Source organism: Adiantum capillus-veneris, chromosome 11 (assembly GCF_014529385.1).
Source record: "Adiantum capillus-veneris isolate H3 chromosome 11, ASM1452938v2, whole genome shotgun sequence".
Lineage (NCBI taxonomy): Eukaryota > Viridiplantae > Streptophyta > Polypodiopsida > Polypodiales > Pteridaceae > Adiantum > Adiantum capillus-veneris.
Window position 1 is genome coordinate 38,026,477 of NC_140941.1, and position 17,586 is coordinate 38,044,062.

Sequence of the window (17,586 nt, forward strand, 5' to 3'; positions counted from 1 at the left end):
AATGCTGAATTTAAGGCTGATTTGAATGCTACTTTCAATATGAAAGATTTGGGGCTGTTGCATCATTACTTGGGTATACAGTTTAAGCAGTGTGATGGTGGTATTGCCTTGTGTCAAAAAAGTTACATAGAGACATTGCTATGTATGTTTGGACTTGAGGATTGCAAACCTATTGCCACTCCCATGTAAACAGGTTTGAAGTTGAGTCTACATGATGCTGGCGATCCTGTTGATGTCACCCTTTACCAAACTGTTGTTGGCTGCCTTATTTATAAATGTTATACGACGCCAGATATTCAGTTTGCAGTCTCACAGGTCAGCAGATTTATGCATAGCCCAGGGTCTAACCATTGGCAGGCTGTCAAGAAGATTTTTCGCTACCTTAGTGGCACTTTACATCTTGTCTTGTTTTATCCCAAGGGGGGATCATTGCTGCCAGACTTACATGCTTTTTCATACTCATATTGGGCTGGTTGTTTTGACACGTGAGTGTCCACAAGTGGTTTTTGTTTCATGCTTGGCAGTTCATGTATATCATGGTTGAGCAAGAAGCAACCTACTGTGGCCACTTCCAGTTGGGAGGCTGAGTACAGGGCAGTCTTCATAGCTACGGTTGAGTGTGTATGGCTCAGACACCTTATGGCTGATCTGGGTGTTGGACAGGACACTGCCAACACTATCTACACTGACAGTCAGAGCGCATTGGCAATTGCGAGAAACCCAGTTTTTCATGCTCGCACAAAGCACATTGAGGTGCATTACCACTATGTCAGGGAGAGGCTCTCAGCAAGAGAGATCAGCTTGGCCTATGTGCCAACGCAAGACAACCTTGTAGATCTCTTCACAAAGGCATTCTCTCGTGAGAAGCTTGAAGCTTTCCGCAAATCTTTGGGCTTACTCCCCTTTGTGGACTGATCATGTCCTCAGGGCATGGCACTTCCCTTTACTCATGTGCCAGCTCTCGTTCACCGCATCACTCCAGTGGGGATTTGTTACCATATACATGTGGTAGTGATGTGTGTGAACACACTTGGACTGCTAGGGAATTTTTTCCCTCTTTAGGAGCTTTTTTCCCCCGTGCATTGTATATACGCCCATACTCTAGGGTTATCTATCTTTCCATTACACACTAACTAACACACACTCTATTGTGTGCCTTGAGCTTCCTTCATCTTCCCCAAGCTGTGTGCGTTTCTCTGCAAGCCTAATTCCAGTAGAAACTTGCATTGTGTTTCTCTCTCTTTGCTCTTTAATTTAAGTGTAAGCATTGTCAGTTTTGTTGTGGTTCGCAACTACACGTCTGTGAGCTATAATTGCAAATGTGAGTGTTTAAATCGCTGTTTTTAGTCGTTTTGACCATAGAAGAGTGTTCTTAGACCATAGGACGACAGTTCTGGATAGTTCTGTTTGCAATTTTCAAGACCTTTTTCATGATGGATCGTGATTTTGGTACCTTGTTGGATTGCGACCAGACTTGTTAGGATAGTGCCCCTAGGTGTCCTAGACCTCCTCCTAAAGTTTCGTTGCATTTCAAGTCCGTTCGAGTGCGGAAATGGTGTGATGACCTAGAGTTGTGAGAAAGGACATAGGTAGATTTCCCTGATCACTGAGTGTTGGTTTGCTTGTTGAGCTAGTGTGTTTGCTTGTTAAGGTTCACTTCATGAGATTGACGATCTCATAGAGTCTCCATGCCCCATCCGAGTCACTTTCCCTGAGTATTGACATTATGTTAGTGCAAGAAAGCTATGCTGCAGACGTACGTCGCAGCGACCCGCTAACATTGGCGTTGCTGTCGGGGATATGATCCTTAGATGGTGAGTGACCTAGTGTGTTTTTAGAGCATTCTTTTTCTAAGATTTGTCTCTCCATTCCATTTACACCTTAGCAGTGAAGCAGCTAGACACGGGGTTTAGTGCTTGATAGAGTTTAGAAGTCGAGGACTTGCTAGATCTATTCTTGAGAAGTAAAGAGGGTTGTGAGTGAGATTGACAAAAGCCTTTCATTCTTCGATTTTCTCTATGCTTTCAGAGTGCTGTACTGTTTTCCATTTCGACTTTATTTTGTACCTTTGTGAGCGTGATGAAAACACACACAGTGCCTCTATAACGACCCGATACACACTCTTGGGAAGATACACACACACACTATGGGGCACCACTCGGCTTAGACAACACACCTGGCCTAAATAAAAGGATTTTTCATAATTATTTTGGTATTTATTTAAATATTTCTACCTATGGTGTGTTATTTATGCTATGTACATTGACTCACCATTACCATATTTTTTCTTACCATTTTGCATACTCTTTATTCCATATAAAAATAATTTCATGCAAACTTCTCTTATTTTTGGTGTAACTCCATCCCAACAAAAATCCAAAAAAACTAGTTCTATTTATGTGTATATTTTTTCACTATTGTGATTTTTTCCTTCCTACATCTATTCTCTATTACTCTCATAAATTAGACCACCAAAAATATTCATCTTTTTATGGTAGACTTATAATGAGAGAGATTTATTTTGACCCCTTTATATTTTTTCCACCTATATTATTTATATTTGACAATACATATTTTTTTAGACCCCTCAATATTTGATTTTCTTAGTTGTACTATTCACTTATATCATGATCTCAACAATATCTTCAAGTATAGACCTACCAAATAAAGTCAAGGTATGTGGCATGCATGCATGCACCATGGGGGTCTCACTTTTGGAGGTATTCAAAAGAATCATCCAAAGAAGGACCTCACAAGGACTTTGTGCAGTGGACTTAGCCATAAATCCCACGTACTGTAAGAGGGCGACAGGGTACAGAGGACTCCCCTGGCCTTAAGACAGTGATTGGGGTGGCCTTTCTTGTGATGTTTTGTGGTGTTATTTACTCAAGCTATGTTGAACAAATACTAATCTCACTTTGATTGGTCATGAGAGATTTGTAAGAAGGTATTAATGCAACAAGCACCCCCTCCCTTTTCTCTCTCTTTCTTACACATATAATTGTGTTTTCTTGATCACAGCCGATACATTTCAAAGCAGCCCGAGCACTCTCTCTCTCTCTCTCTCTCTCTCTCTCTCTCTCTCTCTCTCTCTCTCTCTCTCTCTCTCTCTCTCTCTCTCTCTGCGCGTCCTAGTTCGCATCCAAAACTAGGTGGTGCCCCAAATTTGTGTAGGGTTAGGTTGCGGGTTTGTGTGTGTGTTTGCTGTTTTTTCCAACCCCAACCCAATTGAGCAGCACGGGAGCCTAGAAAAGTGCTTAGAGGCCACTCTTCTTGTTTCCCACCCCGGACCGCCTCAAATTGGTGCCCCCACGGAGGACGAGCGGTTGTGTTAGCATACACAAGGTAAGTCTTCAAAAACTAGTTGTGTTTACATGAACAATCCACCACCTCCTAATCCTGCTCATGCAATTCAATTTCATCAGTTTCATTGGGTGCAAGGGATTAGAATAAATGTTCGCATTGATAGAAAATCTTTTTTCAACAACTTATTGTATTCCTCTTTGGTGCTAAAGCATTAAGAGATATTCTACAATCTCCAAATCCTATTATACTCCCACTTGTAGACTATAATGTCTCTTTTGATGTACATGTGTTTATCTTGTTTTAGCTAGGTTAATGAATCAAGAGGACTTGTATCGTACATTCATTCCTTTGGCTAGACAAGACGTGCATGTAATAGTTGGCACAAAGTTACAATTTCAACGTGTTTTCTGTCGTATGTTTGAACCTAGGCAAGTAGCGGCTATCAATGCTTCAGTCAATCCGTTCATTTTGCCATGGATTTGCTACTATCTAAGCTTTGACGTTTACATTTTCATTCTACTTTGAAATTTGATTTTGCAAACCAAAAAAGAAAAAAAGAAAAAGAAATTTTTGAGTAAAACCAGCAACATGGATACAACTAGGCAAATGAGTGGCTACCCCTTGTTCTTCGGAGAGCCTGGAGAGGATGCAGAATTATTTTTGGCGAATTTCAAGATGTCTTGCCGTATCAAGAGGATAGTAACTGATCAAGAACGTGTAGAAATGTTTGAGGTGGTCCTTAGGAAAGATGCTAGCACTTGGTTTGACTCTTTGCCTGAGGAAGTTAAGGGGAATTACACAGAAGTTTTGAATCGTTTCAAGAAATACTTCTTTGATCCCCAAAACACTCAAAAACTATGGCAAGACATTGTTTCTCATAAGCAAAAAGACTTAGATGACTACTACTTGTACAAGCAAGAGTTTCTACGTCTTTGGGCTGTATGGGTGAGAAATGTTGCTAACCCTCGTGATGGTGTAGACTTCCTAAGAAGGAGAGGTTCATAGCCGGACTCTTTCCTGACCTTAAGATAAAAGTTGAGGCGGGTGCACCTGCTACCTTTGATGCAGCTAAAACTAGGGCTACTGAGAAGTATAGAAAACTCAAGTGCCTAAGGGGAGAGGTTCCAATAGAAGGTCTTAGACCCAAAGGTAAGTCACAAGCATCAACATCTAGGGAGCTTCCTGAGATAACGGCGGAAGTGATTGAGAAGTTAAATGAATCTTTAAGCAGCTTGTCAATTCACCTTGCACAAGCTGTAGATCCAAAGGGACAAGCAAAGAAGTCTGAAGAGCGAGATTCACGACCTAGGAGAGTCTTGCAATGTTGGAATTGCGGAGAGTCTAGACATGGGATGTATAATTTTCCTTGGCCCCGTGGGAAGCCAGGGAGACCTAACTTGAATTACCCAGTGATGAATGCAGGTGAAGGAACTAGTCAGCAACCACGGCTTCTACAAAGGCCAAATGGAGCAAGACCACCTCCACAAGGAGTGGAAGGAATTCCACCTTTGCCAGACCCAAATGTGCATGTGGTAGAGGTGACAAATTCAAAAGAGGTTGACATGGAAGCAAATGGAATTAAGCGTGGCCGTGGAAAAGGGAAGGAGAAAGAAGGAGTCACGTCACAAAGTGATCATGGACGAGAAAAGAAGGCAAAGGAGACCAAGGAAGCTAAGAGGACTCGACGTCGTATCAATCTCCAAGAGTTCCCTCTTGGACATGGTATGGCTCCATACAACCTATCGGAAGACATGAGAGGTACGGGTCCTGATATCTCATGGCCTCAGTTTCTTGCATTATGCCCACAAGTTAGGAGGGATTTAATGAAGGCAGTTAGCACTAGGAGAAAGATAAAAGAGAGTTTTCCGGTTGTAAAAATTGCACATGCTGAAATGAATGAGGATATTACACCTGTGCTAGATTGTTACATCAAACAAAGATTGGTTAGGAAAGGTTAAGTGTATGGGGGTGCACAAATTTGCATCATGACAGAAGGACTCATGCAAAGACTAGGCATGCACATCCATGAGACACCTGAAATTAAAGTCAAAATGGCAAACAATAGCAAGGCTAGGTGTGTAGGCATTTGTAAAAATGTTTTTGTAGAGGCCTTTGGTATTAAGAAGACAGTGGATTTCTATGTCATGTCTACCAAAGGAAATGGTTACCCATTTATCCTAGGGAGACCATGGCTAATGAAAATGCGAGCTTTGCAGGATTGGGAGAGTGGAAAGCTAATTTGCAGGAATGACAATCATAAGAAGGTTGTCTTTGACATGAAGGAGCAACGCCAAGAGGAGCTCCATTAAGAATCATCTCAAAGTGAGACGGAGGAAGGCTGGACCGATAGCACTTCAGAAGGAGAAAGTAGTGGCAGCATTACTGAAGAGGAGTCTTCCATCGAAGTCATGGGGGTAAGGTTTAATCCAAACAACCAAGAGACCTCTTGCCCAGGTTTGGAAGAGGTAGGTTCCCAAGAGAACCAAAATGTGCAAGATGAAGGAATATTAGAAGGTATGTTGTCTACAACGCTTACAAAGGACGAAAGAGAGGAGTTCAAATGTGTGCTAAGGAAATTTCCTAGGCTTTTTGCTAAAGACTACACCGATGTGCGTGGAGTAGATGCTATTCAACACAAAATTGAGTTGAAGCCAGAGGCCACACCTAAGGCTCAGAAGCTACGAAGGCTAGGAGTCATCAAGGAGCAGGCTTTACTCAAGGAGGTAAGAAAGCTTCTAGCAGACAGCAGGTTTCATTTATCCAGTGGAGAATTCAGAGTGGGTCTCTCCCATTGTTGTCACTCCTAAGAAAAACGGCAAGTGGAGGGTGTGTGTAGATTATCGTTGTGAGCGGGATGAAAACACACACAGCGCCTCTATAACGACCCGACACACACTCTTGGGAAGATACACACGCACACTATGGGGCACCACTCGGCTTAGATAACACACCTGGCCGAGACAGGGAACACACCTCTGGAGTGAGAGGAGAGAGACTATCCACTTGCCCACTCCACACAGACACACACACACACACACACACACACACACCCAAAAAACTCAACTCAAAAGAGGATAATTTCTGATGTTTAGATACAATTGAGCTTGGGCCAACACCAATGGGGCAAATAGCTCACACAATATGGGTAAAATAAGGAAGATACAATCACAAACTAGAGCAGAAACTTCGCTCATAGGAGAAACTTACACAGAAAAACAGCAGAAAATATGTGAGGAATTTGGAAAAATGGACAGCACCATTGCATCCGGAACGGCCTAAAACCCCAGTTTACAATGTCAAAGTGCTCAAATCCGACCTCGGATGAGCAGTTTACGGCCAAAACAGGCTCCAAAAATCCCAAAAACACACCTGCGGCTGTTCCTCCTCTCTTCTCCACGTTTTTTCTGGTCTTCTCTCTGTTTTTTCAGTTCCCACACTTAGCTTTATTAGTTGGGCACCCGTGGCCTTTTAGATGACCTCAAACGGACCCCGAACAGGCCAAAAACTGACCTCGCAGTGCATAGTTGTCACCTTTTTGCATCATCCGCACACCTGGCACTCATTTCTTTTCAATAATGCGTCTCACAACCACGTGAAGTGGCCCCAAAAAGTGGTCCTAATGATGACCTTTCTGCATAACTCTCACAAGAAAACACCCACGTTGTGTCCATCCTCATCCGCGTGCAAATATTGACCCCGTTCGCCCTCCTGACGCCACTAGATGCCATCTGACGCACCTGCTTACCTCATGTCGTCGGCCCGCGGATAGCTTCCTCGAGAAGTTTTACGCACTATAAACTCCTCATTATTGTAGAAAAAACATACTGGTACTGGTGATAGTGAAAATCGATGCACTATGTACATGTTGTCCTACCTGTACACATGTGGGCCCCACGTAACCACCTGGCTCTGGAAAATGGGCAATTCTTTATTTGATGCACCATGCATGTGTATGTACATATGCGCAATCCCTTGCTCCAAAAAACTCCTGACATAATTTGCCCCTCCCCTAGCCTGCTAGATCATTCATGATCAGCAGCAGCAAAGAGAGATATGAGACTCGCCGCATCACAGGTCTCCTCATCCCTCACCAACACTGCTTTATCCACAGACAGCTCATCTTGCTGCACCATCATCAATCTAGCATGATACAATTTAAGACGCAATCCATTTACCCTTGACTTATGTAGAACACCATCCAGGTTAGCCAGCTGATATGTGCCATTTGGAAAACACTCCACTACCTTGAAAGGGCCTTCCCACTTAATTTGAAACTTCTTTTGGAAGGTGTTGTCCAGCTTACTGTTGTAGCGCAAAACCAGTCATGTTTCTTGATACCCTTACTTTTGACCTTTTCATTTATCTTTGCCAAACCCTTATCCTGCATCTGCCCATAATGCTCCAATGTGCTCATCCTATCCAACTGGACCTCTTGTAACTGCAAGAGCCTCTCTTTGAATGCATCATTAGGCAGCCCAAGCAACTTCTCTAACATCTTGACCGCAGGCAACTCTACCTCCACAGGCAATAGTGCTTCCTTTCCATACACCAAATGAAATGGAGTATACCCTGTACCTGTCTTCACTGAAGTACGGTAAGCCCATAATGCACTAGGCAATTCCAAATCCCAATTCTTTCCTTGGTGCTCTGTCACTTTAGAAATAATTTGTACCAACTCACCATTGAATCTTTCATTTAAGCCATTACACTGCGGGTAATAAGGAGTGGTATGCTGGTGCCTAATCTTCATCTTTGTGCATAAGAAGTCTAGCAGTTTAGCTCTAAATCCTGGCCCCTTATCTGAAAGTAGCTCTAATGGCACCCCAAACTTGCAACATATTTCATCATACACAAATTTTGCCACATCCTTTGCAGTGATCTGTTTTACTGCTATAGCCTCTGCCCATCTAGAGAGATAGTCCACTACCGTCAAGATATAGCTTTTGCCCCTGCTTGTGATAGGTAACGGGCCTATTGCATCAATCCTCCACTTTTCAAACACATCAAACGCGATAATGGTTTTTCGTAGCTCTGGCTTCAACACTCTCTTCCCAAATGCTTGACACCTATTGCAAGACCTACACCAATGGTGAACATCCTTGTGCAAACTAGGCCATACATACACCTCTTGCAAAATCTTATGCAAGGTGGTCTTTAGAGAAAAATGGCCACCACATCCGCCTTCATGATTCTCTTCCAACATTCTGTAAAGCTCCTCCCGCCAAGGTACACGTCTCAACACGAGATCAGCCCCTTTCATGTATAAGACATCACCAATCAATTTGTACATGTATGCTCTACGCACAAAGCCATACTTCTTAGACTTCTGAATCTCCTTTGGAATGATTCCTGTTAGCAAAAACTCCTCTTCTTGAGCCAAACTTTCCCGGCCGTGATAAAGAGGTAAAGTGGTCCTCAACGCAAATAGCTCCCCAATCATGCCTTGAGCTGCTTCATGTGCCTCTCCATTTAGAGCAGATTCAATGTGTCTGATGCTCCATGCTTCGAACTTTTTTAACAGGCCTTTAATTCTAAAGCACATTTCCTTCAATGAGGTGTTCTTGCTCTTCCACACACCCAGCACTTGCTTCACCACTAACAAGGCATCACCTTTTATGCTCAACCTTCGAACCCCATGCTTCAAACAAATGTGTAATCCGGCTTCCAGAATGATAAAGTGGAAGAGGGAGTGTGGCTGCATAGCATGGGCAAACTGGGGTCCACCAATAAAATCATAGCTCACAGCTCACAGCTCATAGCTCAAAAAAATATGAAAAAGTTGGAGGTAAAAGTTCAGCTCACGAGCTACAACTTTTGTTTGTATCACCTTTTCAAATTCGGGGAGCATGTGATCTTTAAAAATTCAGCAAAATCGACTATTATTTCCACTGCACAAAGTCCTTGTGAGGTCCTACTTTGGATTATTCTTTTGAATACCTCCAAGAGTGAGCTCCCCATGGTGCATGTATGCATGCCACATACCCTTGACCTTATTTGGTAGGTCTATAATGGAAGATATTGTTGAGATCATGATATAAGTGAATAGTACAACTAAGAAAATAAAATATTGAGGGGTCTGAAAAAATATGTACATGTCAAATATAAATAATATAGGTGGAAAAAATATAAAGGGGTCAAAATAAATCTCTCATTATAAGTCTACCATAAAAAGATGAATATTTTTGGTGGTCTAATTTATGAGAGTAATAGAGAATAGATGTAGGAAGGAAAAAATCACAATAGTGAAAAAATATACACATAAATAGAAGTAGTTTTTTTGGATTTTTATTGGGATGGAGTTACAACAAAAATAAGAGAAGCTTGCATGAAATTATTCTTATATGGAATAAAGAGTATGCAAAATGGTAAGAAAAAATATGGTAATGGTGAGTCAATGTACATAGCATAAATAACACACCATAGGTAGAAATATTTAAATAAATACCAAAATAATTATGAAAAAACCTTTTATTTAAGCCCTATATACAATGAAATATTTAAACACAAACCGACCATCATATTTTTATTTTTATTTATTTTTTTGGCTCAACTAGCCCAGTGACTAGCTAATTAAGGGTTTTTAAGAAAATATGGAGAAAGTCCCTAACTCACACACGCCTATGTACAGTGAAATGGTAGGGATAACCAAAATGTTTGAGTGATTTGATAGGGTGAGGTAGCTTACTATGGCAATTATGGAAAGCCAAAAAACGGCTATCATTAGCCCTCCCCCAGGATGATGGTATATTCATATACCATCATAGAGCATCTTTTCCAAAGAGAGTGCTTCAGAGTCCTTGACGAGATCTTCATTTTTTTGCCCATCAGAATTTTGGTTTGAGTTACACTCATGCTTCACGGAACAATACCTACATGAGATAGCTGCCTTTTGACAGATCTTTGGTAGATCCTTTGGTAGAAGGCCACTCAAATAAGGCTTCAAGCGATACCTGTTTACCTTCCTAGAGTGCTCTTTCCCATTCAAGTCCATAAGTTGATAGTAACTTGAATTGAAAGCCTTCTTGACTATGTATGGCCCCTTCCATCTAGTTTCAAACTTGGCATCAAAACGATTATAGAGTCGATTGTCATATCTTAGCACAAGATCTCCTTCATTGATGCCTTTGTCCTTTAGTTTCTTGTCGAGCTTCTCCTTCGCCTGCGTAGCTTTCCTCTTGTAGCACTCGTATGATGCTTCTCTTTTCCACTCAAGCTCAGCTAAGGTAAGAAGTCGATCCATCCATGCTTCTTGATCATTTTGTGCTGCTTTGCCATGAAGTCGCATTGTTGGAATGTTGAGCTCAATTGGTTGTAAAGCCTCTTGACCATAGACCAAGTGAAATGGTGTGAACTCCGTGGCTTCCCTATATGTGGTTCGATATGCCCACAAGGCACCATCCAAGAAGTCATCCCACAACTTTGTCTTGTTTCTCACCATCTTTCTAATGATGCCTGCAATGACACCATTAGCTTTTTCTACCAAACCATTTGATTGGGGATAGTAGGGTGTACTATGACGATGTAGAATGTGAAGTTCTTCACATACTTCTGTGAGCAAGCCCTTTCTAAACCCTGGACCATTATCAGAAACAATCTCCAAAGGTGTGCCAAATCTACAACAAATGTGAGTGTAGACAAATTTGCTCACTGTCCTCTCATTTACCTTTGCCACACTTTGTGCTTCCACTCACCTAGTCATATAGTCTACAGCCACTAGAATGTAGAGTTTACCATTTTTTGTCCTAGGGAGAGGACCCATAGCATCAATGCCCTACTTTTCAAAGGGTCCATTTGCAAGCACGATTTGCCTTGGACCATAAACCAATCTTCTATTCCCATTTACCTGACAATTGTGACAACTTTTACACCAATGTTGGACACCCACATGCAGACTTGGCTAAACGTACCCCGCAAGAAAAATCTTCTTCACAGTTAACTCTTGGGCAAAATGACCACCACATGCCTCTTCATGCAAACCTTTAAGAATGGCTGGAATCTCCTTGATAGTTGGTACTCTTCCGCACACTTGATCCTTCCCTCTTTGATAGAGGGATCCTTCTAGAAAGAGATACGCGCTTGCCTTTTTCATGAGTCTCCTCTTCTGAGACTTCGTGAAGTCTTGTGGAAACTCACCTCCAAAATGTAGCTAATAATGGGAGTCAATGACTCCAATCGCTGGTATCTCGGTTGCTTGACAGTTGCTGCCACCATGATGACCTGCACTTCTTTCTCAACACATGTAACTGCTTGTTGTGCAAGTAAATCGGCATCTTCATTTTGTTTCCTAGAAATATGATACAGTTGCACTTCTTCAAACTGATTAAACATCCTACGAATGGCATGAACTTTTGTACTTAAGCTCTCATTCTTGCATGCCCAAATGCCTAAAATTTGCTTCACAATGAGAAGTGCATCCCCTTTTACCATGAGACGTTGTATACCTTGGCCAATGCATATCTTTAAACCATGAAGTAGTGTGTCGTATTCTGCTTCATTGTTACTAGTTGAACCTGGTAGATTGACCTTCTCTTTCATGACCACCTCTCCACTTGGGTTGAGCAATACTAGTCCTCTCCCTGCTTTTCCTTTGACTCGTCGAAAAGCTCCATCAAAGAACAAGGTAAAAGCATTAAGAATACTTTTGTTACCATATACATGTGGTAGTGATGTGTGTGAACACACTAGGACCGCCGAGGCATTTTTTCCCTCTTTAGGAGGTTTTTTCCCCCGTGCATTGTATATACGCCCATCACTCTAGGGCTATCTATCTTTCCATTGCACACTAAGTAACATACTCTCTATTGTGTGCCTTGAGCTTCCTTCGTCTTCTCCAAGCTGTGTGTGTTTCTCTGCAACCCTAATTCCAACAACTTTTAGGTGGTGGCAACGGTAGGGTCTTTACTTCAGGCACATTAATCTCCTTCTCATGTACCCTATAAGTAAGGATCCCTGCCAATTGTGCATGCACACTATCTTCTACCTTGAAAGAGTATTGGAACTCTTGCAATTCCATAATCCACTTTGAGATCCTGGTGCTAAGATTCATTTGAGATGACACCCAAGGAAATAAATTTTCTGCAGTGAGAATTACAAAAGGTTTTGGTAGCAAGTAGGATCTAAACTTTCTCACCGCAAACATAAGACAAAGCATCATGAGTTATGCCTCCGTGTAGCCTCTCTCCAAAGCATTCATGACCCTACGTAGATGGGTCGCATCCTGGTACTATGGGGATCTTGTTGTAATACAACTGCACCAATTGTTTCCTTCCCAACACTAGAGCTAACAAAGAATGTGTACTCCCAACAAGGAGGCATGAGTATTGGTAGCTCTGACAAAATTACTTTAATGTTACAAAAGTACTCTTCAAGCTCATAAGACCATGCAAATTCTACTTGTTGTGTCAACTTTTGCAAAGGATGAAGCAACTCCGAAGCTAAGTGAATAAAGCGTGACATATACTTCACCTTTTGAATGAATGAGATGACCTCTTTGAGATTCTTGGGTGATGGGAGCTCAATAAGAGCCTTTGACTTTGAAGGATCCACCTCAATGCCTTTATAGGAAACCTTGTGACCAAGCAAGATCACTTCATCCTCACCTATGTGACACTTGTCGGGGTTGAGTTGACCTCCCATTTCGTAGAGCTTCTTTAAACCTTCTTCTACCCTTTGTAGATGCAATGATTTTGAGCTATAAATGCAAAAATCATCAATAAAAACCCTAATGGACTTTCCAAAGAATGCTTGAAATACCATGTTCATGAAGCGTTGGAAAGTTGCAGGAGCATTTGTCAGTCCAAATGGCATGACTCTAAAAGCATAACAACCCCAAGGAGTGATGAAGGTTGTTTTCAACTGATCTTCCAATGCGATACCTATTTGAAAGTAACCCGAGTAGCTATCACACACAGTGTACTTTTCATGACCAGCTACCTCATTTAGTATCTCATCCTGAAATGGGAGGGGAAAGTGATCTCTTTTTGTTGCCTCATTGAGTGGACGGGAACCCACACACACCCTCCACTTGCCGTTCTTCTTGGGAGTGACAACAACGAGAGAGACCCACTCTGAATTCTCCACTGGATAAATGAAACATGCTGTTAGAAGCTTTCTTACCTCCTTGAGTAAAGCCTGCTCCTTGATGACTCCTAGCCTTCGTAGCTTCTGAGCCTTAGGTGTGGCCTCTGGCTTCAACTCAATTTTGTGTTGAACAGCATCTACTCCACGCACATCGGTGTAGTCTTTAGCAAAAAGCCTAGGAAATTTCCTTAGCACACATTTGAACTCCTCTCTTTCGTCCTTTGTAAGTGTTGTAGACAATATACCTTCTAACATTCCTTCATCTTGCACATTTTGGTTCTCTTGGGAACCTACCTCTTCCAAACCTGGGCAAGAGATCTCTTGATTGTTTGGATTAAACCTTACCCCATGACTTCGATGGTCTGCTCAGAATTTTGATTTGGGCTCATTTCGGCCTCCGTTTCCACTACGGGCAGTACTGCACAGGCAATTTCGTCATTTTGTGCAGATTTTCTGTCAGTGCCGTTTTCTGCATAACAGGTGCCTTATAGTCTTCTACGGTTTGTGCTATATAGCACAAGTTGTTCCCGCTCCATTTCTCCTATTTTCGGGCAGTTTTCACATCAGGTGCAGCATTTACCATGGCTGACAACAACAACACAGATGTGTTCAAGATGTTTGCTGCTAAGGACAGGTTGGATGGGGACAACTACCCTATGTGGGCTTATATGATGCAACATGTTCTTGTGTCAAAAGGTGTCTGGAACATTGTGCAGGGCATTGATATACGTCCTGGTTCTGAAGATGTAGGCGATGTTGAGGATGTTGCAGGTCTTGCTGCAAGGATTGCAGCTGTTAGAGTTGTTTTGCCTACGACAGAACAAGCTCATTGGGATGTTAAGGATGCGCAGGCTCATGCATTGATTGCGTTGTCTGTGAAGCGCACCATTATTCCTCACATCCGTTCAGCAAAATCTGCAAAACAGGCTTGGGATATTCTAGCAGGTCTTTATGCAAGCCGCAATGAGGCTAAAATTTCTTTGCTGCGTAAAGAGCTAGATTCGAAGATTATGCATAAGGAAGATGATATGGACACTTTCCTTGCTAGTGTCAAGGATATCAATGAGCAACTCATTTCTGCAGGTGAAGTCATTTCGGACAGTTCCCTTGTGCAAACTGTTCTTGATGCCATACTAGATTCCTACCAGACTTTTGCTAGTACTTGGAGACTGATGACCCAAGGAAATCTTGAAGTTGTCAAGTTTGATGCATTCTGCACATTGCTGTTGCAAGAGTCACTTTCTAGAAAAAACAGGACTAGGCAATGTGCAGTTGAACAGGCTTTTATTGCTTCTCAAAGAAAGGGTGGTAACAGTAATGCAGCCACTTCTTATGGTTCTGCTGTGAGTGGCAAAAATTCTGTTCCTAATGCTTCTGGTGGCAGCACTTCGTTTGGCAATTCTGGTGATAAGGGCAAAAAGAAGATGCGTTGCCATTATTGTAAAGCCAATGATCACTTGATCAAGTCGTGTCCTAAGTTGAAGGCCAAAGAGGCTAAGAAGAAAGAGGGTGGTTCCACTGCAAATGCTGGTTCCACTACAAATGCAGCCATTGTTGAGTCTTCTATGAAAGGAGATTGTGATGTTGATGTTGATGCAGAATGGGCTTTTAGCGCAGAGTGCACTTACAATCCTGCTGTCCATGATGCATGCTTGTCAGTTGCTGCAGATTCACATGTGTGGTATTTTGACAGTGGTGCTACAAAGCACATTACCTCACATCGTGAATTGTTTACCTCTCTCGAGTCTGTCCCTCATGGGAATTCAGTCACTTGTGCCAACAACGCCTCTTATCCAGTTCAGGGAGTTGGAAAGATTGTGCTCACTGCTGCTAATGGCAGTTCCTTCACACTTGTTGATGCACTTTATGTACCTGGGATCAAGAAGAATCTCTTGTCTGTATCCGCACTTGCTAGACTTGGACTTGTAGTCAAATTTGTGGATGACAGATGTACAGTTCATGATCTCAGTTTTGGTGATGAAATTGTTGCATCTGGGCTTTTGTGCCGTGGGCTGTATAAGCTCACTTTGTATGACAAGTGTGGACAAAATTTTGCAAATGCTGTTGTAGATTCAAGGGCTATTTCAGATGCAAAACTTTGGCATGCACGTTTTGGTCATCTGAATTTTGCCAGTTTGCTGCGTTTGCAGAAATCTGATATGGTTGCTTCTTTGCCGCCTCTTGAAGCACCTGTCAAACATGTTTGTGAAGGCTGTATTCTGGGTAAAATGCAGCGTTCTAAGTTTCCAAAGGATGGTTCAGTTAGGGCCACATGCAGGTTGCAGCTTGTGCATAGTGATGTTTGTGGGCCCATGCAAACTCCGTCTTTGGGCGATTACCTGTACTTCGTGACTTTCATTGATGATTACTCCAGGCATGCATGGGTATTTCCGCTTAAAGCGAAGTCCGAAGTTTTTATGTGCTTCAAACAATTTTCGCTATGGCTGAAAATGTCTCAAAATGTACTATGGGCACCCTTCGTTCCGATCGAGGGGGGGAGTATATGTCTCATGAATTTAATGCATTTCTGGCTAGTCGTGGGATAAAACACCAATGTACAGTGCCTTATACACCTCAGCAAAATGGTGTTGCTGAGAGGAAAAACAGGTCACTAACGGAAATGGCATGATGTATAGTCAAAAGTCAAGCTTTGCCGCATTCTTTTTGGCTTGAGGCCATCATGTGTGCCACTTATGTACTTAACAGGTGTCCTACGAAAGCTTTGCAGTCTATTACTCCATATGAAGCATGGCATAGAAAACCTTCTATTGAGCACATGCGTGTTTTTGGTTGTTTGGCATATGCTTTGGTGCCACTAGTGCAGCGCAAAAAATTGGATGATAAGGCTGTCAAATGTATTTTTGTTGGTTATAGTGTTGAAAGCAAAGGTTACAGGTTGTATCATCCGCAAACAAAACGTATTCTGGTTTCACAGGATGTAGTGTTTGTGGAAGACTCTGTTCAGCCCTTGCTGTCATGTACTAGAGACAGTAATGTAAGCTCACAGGACATTTATGACACTTTGTTGCCTCTTTTCAGTGGTGGAAATACGAATGTAAGTTCCAATGAGGTAAATGTACAGCCTATGGGGGTTTCTGAAAATGTTTTAGAACAGCCTATTACTGATGCAGATGTACATGATGTACTTGATGAGGAAAGGGCTGAAAATGAGCAGGCTAGAGGTATGCCAAAATGGCTGGTGCACACTTTGCGTGACAGTAAATTGGATGCACCTTTATCTAGTCGTACTCGTTCAGGCTCTCGCCATGCATCTTATGCATCAGATTGTTATGCTTTGGCTGTGTCTAGTTTACATGATGTTGAGGAGCCTCTGTCTTTTGATGAAGCACAGAATTCAGAAAATTGGATTGCTGCCATGAAATCAGAATATGATGCACTTATAGAGAATGACACATGGACTTTATGTGATTTGCCTCCTGGCAAAAAGGCCATTGGTACGAAGTGGGTTTACAAGTTGAAACGCAAGCCGGATGGTGAGATCGATCGCCATAAGGCTCGACTTGTTGCAAAGGGTTATGCACAACAAAAAGGCATAGATTATGAAGAGACTTTTGCTCCCACTTGTCGTATGACTACTGTGCGTTTTCTATGTGCATTGGCAGCTCATTTTGGTTGGGATGTACATCAATCAGACATTGTTACTGCTTTCTTGAATGGTGACATATTTGAGGATGTTTATGTAACGCAGCCTCGCAGTTTTGTCATAAAAGGACAAGAGGACAAAGTGTGCAAATGTAAGAAGGCTTTGTATGGGTTGAAGCAATCTCCTCGTGCTTGGTATGAGAAAGCTGACACTCATTTGGTTAAACGAGGCTTTCATAACAGTCCTACCTTTGGGTCTAAGACCTTCTATTGGAACCTCCCCCCTTAAGAACTTGAGTTTCCTATATTTCTCAGCAGCCGTAGTTTCAGCTGCATCAAAGGTAGCAAGTGCACCCGCCTCAACTTTTATCTTAAGGTCAGGAAAGAGTCTGGCTATGAACCTCTCCTTCTTTAGGAACTCTGCACCATCACCAGGGTTAGCAACATTTCTCACAAAGACGTAGAAACTCTTGCTTGTACAAGTAGTAGTCATCTAGGTCTTTTTGCTTATGAGAAACAATGTCTTGCCATAGTTTTTGAGTGTTTTGGGGATCAAAGAAGTATCTCTTGAAATGATTCACAACTTCCACGTAATTC